This window comes from Lagopus leucura, unplaced genomic scaffold (assembly GCF_019238085.1).
Source record: "Lagopus leucura isolate 7727_CA_CO unplaced genomic scaffold, USGS_WTPT01 Super-Scaffold_100019, whole genome shotgun sequence".
In the NCBI taxonomy this organism is placed as follows: Eukaryota; Metazoa; Chordata; class Aves; order Galliformes; family Phasianidae; genus Lagopus; species Lagopus leucura.
The window spans coordinates 3,284,527-3,291,732 of NW_024962273.1; the positions used below are offsets into that span (position 1 = coordinate 3,284,527).

General features: G+C 52.3%; 1 protein-coding gene and 1 long non-coding RNA gene across 4 annotated transcripts in view; one reads left to right on the forward strand and one right to left on the reverse strand.

The window, feature by feature from the left end:
• ZEB2 (zinc finger E-box binding homeobox 2) overlaps window positions 1–7,206 on the forward strand; it is a 108,253-nt gene that overhangs the window by 5,606 nt on the left and 95,441 nt on the right. The window lies entirely within an intron of this gene.
• Window positions 942–4,352, reverse strand: LOC122183658. 2 transcript variants are annotated; one of them, XR_006180307.1, is made up of 3 exons: window positions 4,097–4,352; window positions 3,597–3,729; window positions 942–1,770 (listed from the first exon to the last, which is right to left on the reverse strand). It is a non-coding gene; the product is annotated as an uncharacterized LOC122183658 (long non-coding RNA). The 2 variants fall into 2 exon arrangements; XR_006180308.1 differs by lacking the exon at window positions 942–1,770 and adding an exon at window positions 2,538–3,035.

A 7,206-nucleotide genomic window follows, 5' to 3' on the forward strand; every position in this document is an offset into this window, starting at 1 on the left:
CCATTTTCTCTTTCTCGACAAGCACATGCCCAGAGCCTTTCCCGTGGGGAATAGCCCAGGATTTATCTGGCCTGAGTGGATTTTTCTCCTTTCCCGGATTCGTGGAAAAGATGTCACTTCTGAGCTCGTGTCTTTGCTGATAACACTCCAAACGGTGATGCTTATCGAAATCAGCCCGAAATTCCTTAGAAACGAGGCAGAACCCAACTCAAATTAAAAACCCACCAAAAAAAAAATAGAGAGAGAGAGAGAGAGAGAGAGATGGCCATCGGGGAAGCCGGAGCAGTGGGAGTGCAATCACATAGAAATGATGTGTGTGGGGGGGGGGGGGGAGGGGGGGGGAGGGGGGAGGACACATCAGAATAAGGCAACTAATGGCTCAGCGCGGCGTGCGCCCGGTGCGCGCGTGTGTGCGGGGCTGGGGAAGGGATGCGGAGCGGTGCGGCTGAGCTGCGGCTCGGGGCAGAGGGGGAGCGGCAGAGGTTTTGGGAAGTGGAGTCCTGCGGAAGGAAAAGGAACCCAAAGCGGGGCTGGGGTACGCGGAGAGGAGAGCCTAGGAATGCGGCGGGGCTGCGGGAAGTTCGGTCAGATGATTGCCGGCGCCTGACTCACTTCGTAGCACTTTCACTCGGGAGAAGTAGCGGCACGGGACGAGGAGGAGGAGGAGGAGGAGGAGAAGGAGGAGGAGGAGGGGGCACGGGTGGAGATGGAGGAGGAGGAGGAAGGCAGAGAGCCCCTTTCTGCCCCGCACCTCACGGGCGCCCCGTAGAGGTGGGGCTGCGCGGAGAGGTGCGGAGCGGTGCGGAGCGGCCCCCGCCGTCCGCGGGCCCCGGGCGTTGAGCGGCTCCGCTCCCTCCTCCTTAGCGGGGCTGCTTTGTTCCACCCCCCTTCCCCCCCCCCTCCCTCCTCCGGCCCCGGCTAAAATAAAATAAAATCAAATCCCGAGGAAAATGGGGGTGGGGGAAAGGAAAAAGTTGGCCCTGATTTCCTCCAAACTTTCAGCAAACAGCTCCCTTTGATTCCATTGCCATCTCGCTTCCAGTTGTAAAGAAAAGAGAGAAAGTTCAATTCTTTCAGGGCGCCTGATCCGAGGGGAAGCGCAGCCCAAACACGATTACACTCGCTCAGAGCCCTCACCAAAAAGGCTCCCACCCACCCTTCCTCTCTGCTGGGAAAGGGGGGAAAACCTTCGCTTCCTACTCGAACGAGAGCAGAAAGCAGCTTGTTTGTGGTGGAAAGTGAGGCTCTGCCCTGCATGGGGAAGTTTGAGGGCACCCGATAGGGTTGTGGGGTGAGCAGGGGGTTGTGATGGGTGACATGCAGGTGGCACACGCTGGGGTGGGCATCTGGGAGCACTCCTGTACCCGGGTTCCTCTGCAGCGCTGCGAATCCGTTGCGAGCAGATTGCTACCAGAGCGGCTGCTCGGGTGGGAGAAAAACGTGCGACCTCGAGGAAAGCACCTGGAAATAGGTATTACAAATGGATGAGGTCCATGAGAGCGACTGGGGAGTGAGGGGTGTCGGTTGGGTTCCTCTGTGCGGATCCATGGGAGCGAGCTGTGGCAGGGCTGTGTGCCGTGCCAGGGCTCAGCTGTTTGTTTGATGGTGAATTTGGAGGAAAGCGGTGGATTTGGAGACGACTGTCTGGTTTTTGCCATTCACGACCATTCCGTGCTTGCTGAGTTGTGTGCACACGCTTCACCAGGAAACTTTTGGGGGAATTTCTGGTTGCTGTAAGAAAATACGTTTGGTGCCGGGGAAAAGACGGATCTGAAAATTAAGAAAGGGAAGGGAAAAAAAAAAAAAAAGAAAAAAAAAAAAAAAAAAAAAAAAAGAAAGAAAGAAGGAAACAATTACAAGTTAATTATTGATAACTATAAAGCCAGCTGCCCAAGGAGGGGAAATATCAGGGAGATGGAGATGAGAGCTCTCAGGACAGGCTGGTAATGTCCCCCAAGAAAAATGTGTGTCCCTTTAGAGTGGGAAGAAGGGTGTTGATCCTTTTACAGCAGCCCCACATTCATCCCAAGAAATAGGAAATTCTTTGCCTCACAACACTTTTTGGCATCTGCATTATCCCAGTGCTTTTAAGGTGCATTTTCTCCTCTGTGAAAGAGAACTCTTTGTCCTTTTTTTTTTCCCCCAAGACCATGGCTTCCCAAGGTAGACACTATTTTGTGCCTGTCACACAGAAAGGGAGTGCAGGTTTGCAGTGCTCACAGACAATTGATTGTCTGCCCTAATGTGTTTCATTTACATGTTTATAACGTCAATAGTGCTGGGGTGTCCACTGTACCATTCATTCCAGCATTCCCACAAGGGTGCAATTGTCTGAATGGCCAAGTCAGACACCTTTTTGATTGCTCTTTAGTTGTCTTTTTAGAGTAAGGAGAAAAAGGAGAGAAATCCGCGCTGCAGAAACACTAGTTGAAAATATCTTAGAATTAAACGTCACCATTAAAGCAGATGTGAGCATTAGACAAGCCATATATTTTAACTAAGGCTCTGAAGGTGTAAACAAATCCAGAGCAGAGGAGATGCTTGCCGCTGCTGAATTTTTCAGCCTTTTCATTGTTTTTTTGTTTTTGCTGTTGAGTGGTTTTCATTTTCCACGAGTGCAGCCACCTCCTAACTCTGTATGCTTAGCTGCAGTTTGTGATTTCTTTCTATATATTCACGTGCCTGTGTTTATGCCAGCAGCGTCAGCTAGCTGCTTGGAAAGTCTATGGAGGGGATATTTAGGCTGTGAGGAGCACGCACTCAAAAATATATAGATGTATAAATAAGGGAAGGAAGGAAGGAAGGAAGGAAGGAAGGTGCAGCTATTCCTTGATCAAGCAAGTTTAATGAAAATAAAAGGACAAAGCCTCTCCTCCTCGAGGCGGTGTAACTTCCATAGCTGTGCACCAACTTCGCGCGCTGCGTCGCCGGCCTTGTGGGCTGCGAGAGCTCTGCAAAGTGTTCCTGGGAGTTCCAAAGTCAATAGGAGATCACTCGGGGAGGTGTGCTGTGTGCTGCTGCGATGTGCCACGCTGCTTTATCGTAGAAGGAGGGAGGTGAGGGATGATTATTGCCCGTGTGTTGCATGGCAGAAGTAAGCCTCGCAGCTTATGGAGAGCCATGTCTGGTGGATGTAGCCATGCGTGCGCGCACACCTCTGTGTGCGTGGAGAGGGTGCCCGTGTGCACGCACACAGTCAGGGCACCTAAATACAACTGTGCGCATTCCAGATGAGTGCATTTCCCCCTAAAAATGACTCTGATCCCAAGAGCTGCAATGAATGCATGTGGACCCGTTCCGTGCCCGCTCTGTCAGGGACGGAGCACCAAGTGGCTCCTGCTCGGGAGGCACAAGCAAAGGAAAAGTTGGTGTTCTGTTTTCCTCCTCTCCCTATAATTTTTGTTGTAATTTAAAAATAATAATAAAAAGCCTGTTTGTGGAAAGGTTTTTTTTTTTTCTTTTTCTTTTTTTCTTTCTTTTTTTTGTGCCTAACAGGGAAGACACACACAGTAGATGCACCGTTAGCTGAACCCCTGACACGGCGGTCTTTTGAATGCCTTAGGTATGATTTCACTTTCGCTCACATCAATGCTGACCTGAATGCCTTTCATATCTGATCCGCTGTGTCTCTCCCAGTAAACATCCCCTGAGGGGAGAACAAAGAAAGGAGCTCTTCTTCTTCTTAATCACAATTCAGCCCATTCACCGCCGGCAGGCTACATTTGCATTCTGCAACAGAAAGCCAAGATGAAAAGAAAAAAAAAAGAGAGTGAGAAGAGGGGGGAAAAAGCAGAAGGGTGGAGGCTGAGTAAAATAACTTAGGTGTTTGTAGCTGTTTGTTGGGCTTCCCCTAGTTACAAGCCTTATATAGATCCTGCTCTACCCAGCCTTGGCTCTTCTGACAGGCAGATAGTGTTACAAGATGGCATGCCTGTACTATTCATGGCCACTCGCTCTAACACTTGAGGTAGAAAGTGTCAGAGAGGGATCAAATTCTACTCGGAGAAGTCTGTTATACTTAGGGTCAGGTGTGTGTACTCTCAGCTCTTGACTGCTGCCTATTATTTTGTTTTAATTACTATTATTGTTTACTCACCGTGACCTTGGGGAGCGGGGGGCCAGGCGATCTCGGCCACCCCCGGCGAGCAGCTCGGTGCCGAGAAATCGCCCTTTTCCCTCATTTTTGGGGGGAGCTCCGTCGCTTTTCCCCCTTCCCTGTGAGGATGCTGCGGGCTGGGATCCTCGGGCACGGGGAAAAGCAGCGGCTCCGCGGCCGCAGGAGGAGGAGGAGAGGAGGAAGGCGGATCGGTGGAACTTTCTCCAGCCCGTCTCCCTCGTGGCTTCCCCCAGTCACGTCCATGGGCACTTTCCGGTCGCCCCCCCCCCTCCCCAGATTTGTCTGTTTGTTTGTTCTTCTGAAGCTCTTCAGCGCTTTTAGTAAGACAGTTCTGGGGGGGAAAAAAAAAAAGAAAAAAAGAAAAAAAATGGCGAGGTCTTTGGTCGCAGCCACTTTTCTCACCAAGAGGAGGTTTATTTATAACCGGATCCTGCTTACTGAGAAGTATTTAAGCCCTTTCAGGCAGAGCTGTCAAAATTTCCTGTGTTGTTTGCCTCTATTTGCAATATGCACAAAGTAATACGCAGTGCTGGTTTTGGAAGAACCGGAGCAGCGCGGAGATCTCAAGTGACAACTTTGCAGCTCCGCTATCTCCTGCCGACCAAATTGGCGTTTGCATCCAGAAACCACTTTTTAAGACCCTCACAGTTTTGGTTCGATTCTCCCCTTGACCCCCTCCAATAGATTAAATGTGCTAAAGGCACTTGGGGAGGGCAGGGCTGTGCAATGCAGGCAGTGGGATGTCGCGTTTCCCCGTCGCTCCATGGCAGATCTCACCCATAAGGATTGCACTCCCCGAGATGTTCCCGGTTGAACAGAAGCATGTGACACAGATTCCTGATTTTTTTTTTTTTTTCCCCCTTCCTTCTCCAGAAGATTTATAGAATTTACAAAAAGAGATTATCTCTACACCTTCCACCCTCCTAACCACCCCCATGACCCAAGCGATGGAGGATTTAGGCAGATTTACTTCGGTAAACACCTTTGGACACTTGGGGAAAAGTAGGAGTCTGTTTGCAAAAGCAGGCTTTTGTGGAGCGAGGTGCTGGGTAATGCTTTACCAGGCAGCTGTGATATTAACCTACCCGGGAGTCCACCACGTGTTAACCCTTCGTGTGCCACAAGCATAGGGCAGGTGGGGAGAGGAGGTGGCACTGCTGAACTCATCCCACCTCTGTGTAGGTGAGCTTTTGGGGTCAGCTAAAGGGTTGGGAAGAGCTATGAGACACTGCCACAAAGTGACCTTCATCGCTTAGGAGCTGCACACACACTCACCCTATGTATACCTATGTATATCCATATACCTATGTATCTCTATGTGCCTACGTATATCTCTATGTATCTATAGCTATGTGCCCTCACACCTGTAACATCCACATCAGACTCCAAAAGCTCTGCTAAGGGAGAATCCCTGCAGGATCCCTTCTCCAGCAGCCAGGCAGAGGAGAAGTCCCAAGGGCAAACCCATTGGCATGTCTCAGGGCTGCTGGGGGGCAGCTCTCTGCAGGGTGCTCTGCCTGGAGAAGGCTGCTCTGCTCTGAGCTGCTTGGAGAAGAAGCTCGGAAGTTGGTTATTTTCACTGAGCATAACTTTCCAGGTGTTTCTTTCTTTCTTTTTTTCTTCATGACTATAGAATAAGACTGCTTCATTTCAAGATTTTTGTTGTCGAGGGTTTTTTTTGTCGATTTTTTTTTTAAGTGTAGGTGTCGATGTTAGAGCAGCCATGAACGTGTGAGAAAGCAAAGGGTATGAGACATGACAGAATTAAAGGTGTTTGCTATGTTGTTACCCGTGTGTCGAGCTGCAAGCTCCCTTTGTCACAGCCTCCCGGTGATCCGACAGCGCATCCGCGCTCCCCCCCGAAGTGATGCAGCAGTTTCAGGCTGGGGGCTCCATGCTCTGCCTCCCCAAAGCCATCCCAGCACCTCCACCCCATGGCTCCCGCCCTGCACTGGGGCTGCTCTCAGCCACCAGGACAGCAGCCATAGCATTACAGCGTCTGGCATGGAGCGGCGTTTGGCAGGAATGTCATCTGCCAAATCATCCCATAATTACGTTTTATGTTATTTGTATGAATGACCAAGCATGCAGTATTCCTTTTGAAATCAAAGGAAGGCTTAAAACGCGTTTTTGAATACTTTCAGACCATGGTCAGGTCACAGTTTGGGAGTTGAATTAAACTGATCTCATTTGTGATCTAATTGAGGTTGGCAACAACCTTAGCAGTAGCAGTAACACACAAATACAAATCAAAGAGCAGAATTCGGCAAATCAGAGCTTTTGCTCGAATTCTGCCCTCGAGTCGCACTCCGGCTGCCAACGGAGTTCAACTTTGTCCCATTCCTGGGCGGCAGCGGCGCGGGCCAGGATGGAAAGTTGAGTCGGGGGTGTGGGAGCAGAAGGGAGCGGGGAACTGCGCCTCATCCCGCAGCAGTGGGGCACGAGTGGGGTGCGGCCAGCGATGGTTCTGGAGCGGCTGTGGGTAAGGCACGGGAGGAGGAGGGAGCGCGTCCGGAGGGACGCGGGGAAAGGAACGAACGGGTCGCTACGAGCAGGAGCGATTATTCCAAGCGGAAAGTCGAGGCAGCTTCCTATCTTTACATCTCGCGCTGCGGATTCCAGGAATGCAATTACCAGCCCGGTTGCGAATTGTTGACAAATTTGCCCGGGACTGACGGGAGATGCGATGCTGCAAAGCGGCGGTCGGGCAGCCCCGACGTGACATCGGAGGGGGCACAGCGAGGCGGGCCCGAGGGAACGGCCCCTCCCCCCCCCCCCCCCCCACCCCCCCGTTCTCCACCCGCAGAGGGGCTCCGCGTCCGCCCCCGGGGCCGCTGGGGCATCGCGCTGCGGGGCGGTGCGGTGAGAGCCGCGGGGTCGGGCGGGGAGCGGCGGGGCCGCCTGTGGTAACGCAGCCCCGGGCGGAGGTGTGAGGCCGCCCCGGGTGGGTGGGGGCGAAGTGCGAAGGGCGGGGGGGAGAGCCGGCTCCGCTCCGCTCCGCTCTGCTCGGCTCAGCCCCGACTTTCCCCCCCACCCCCCCGCCTCTCCAAGGTGTCCCTGCTCCCCTCCCCGGACCGCTATTTCCTTCC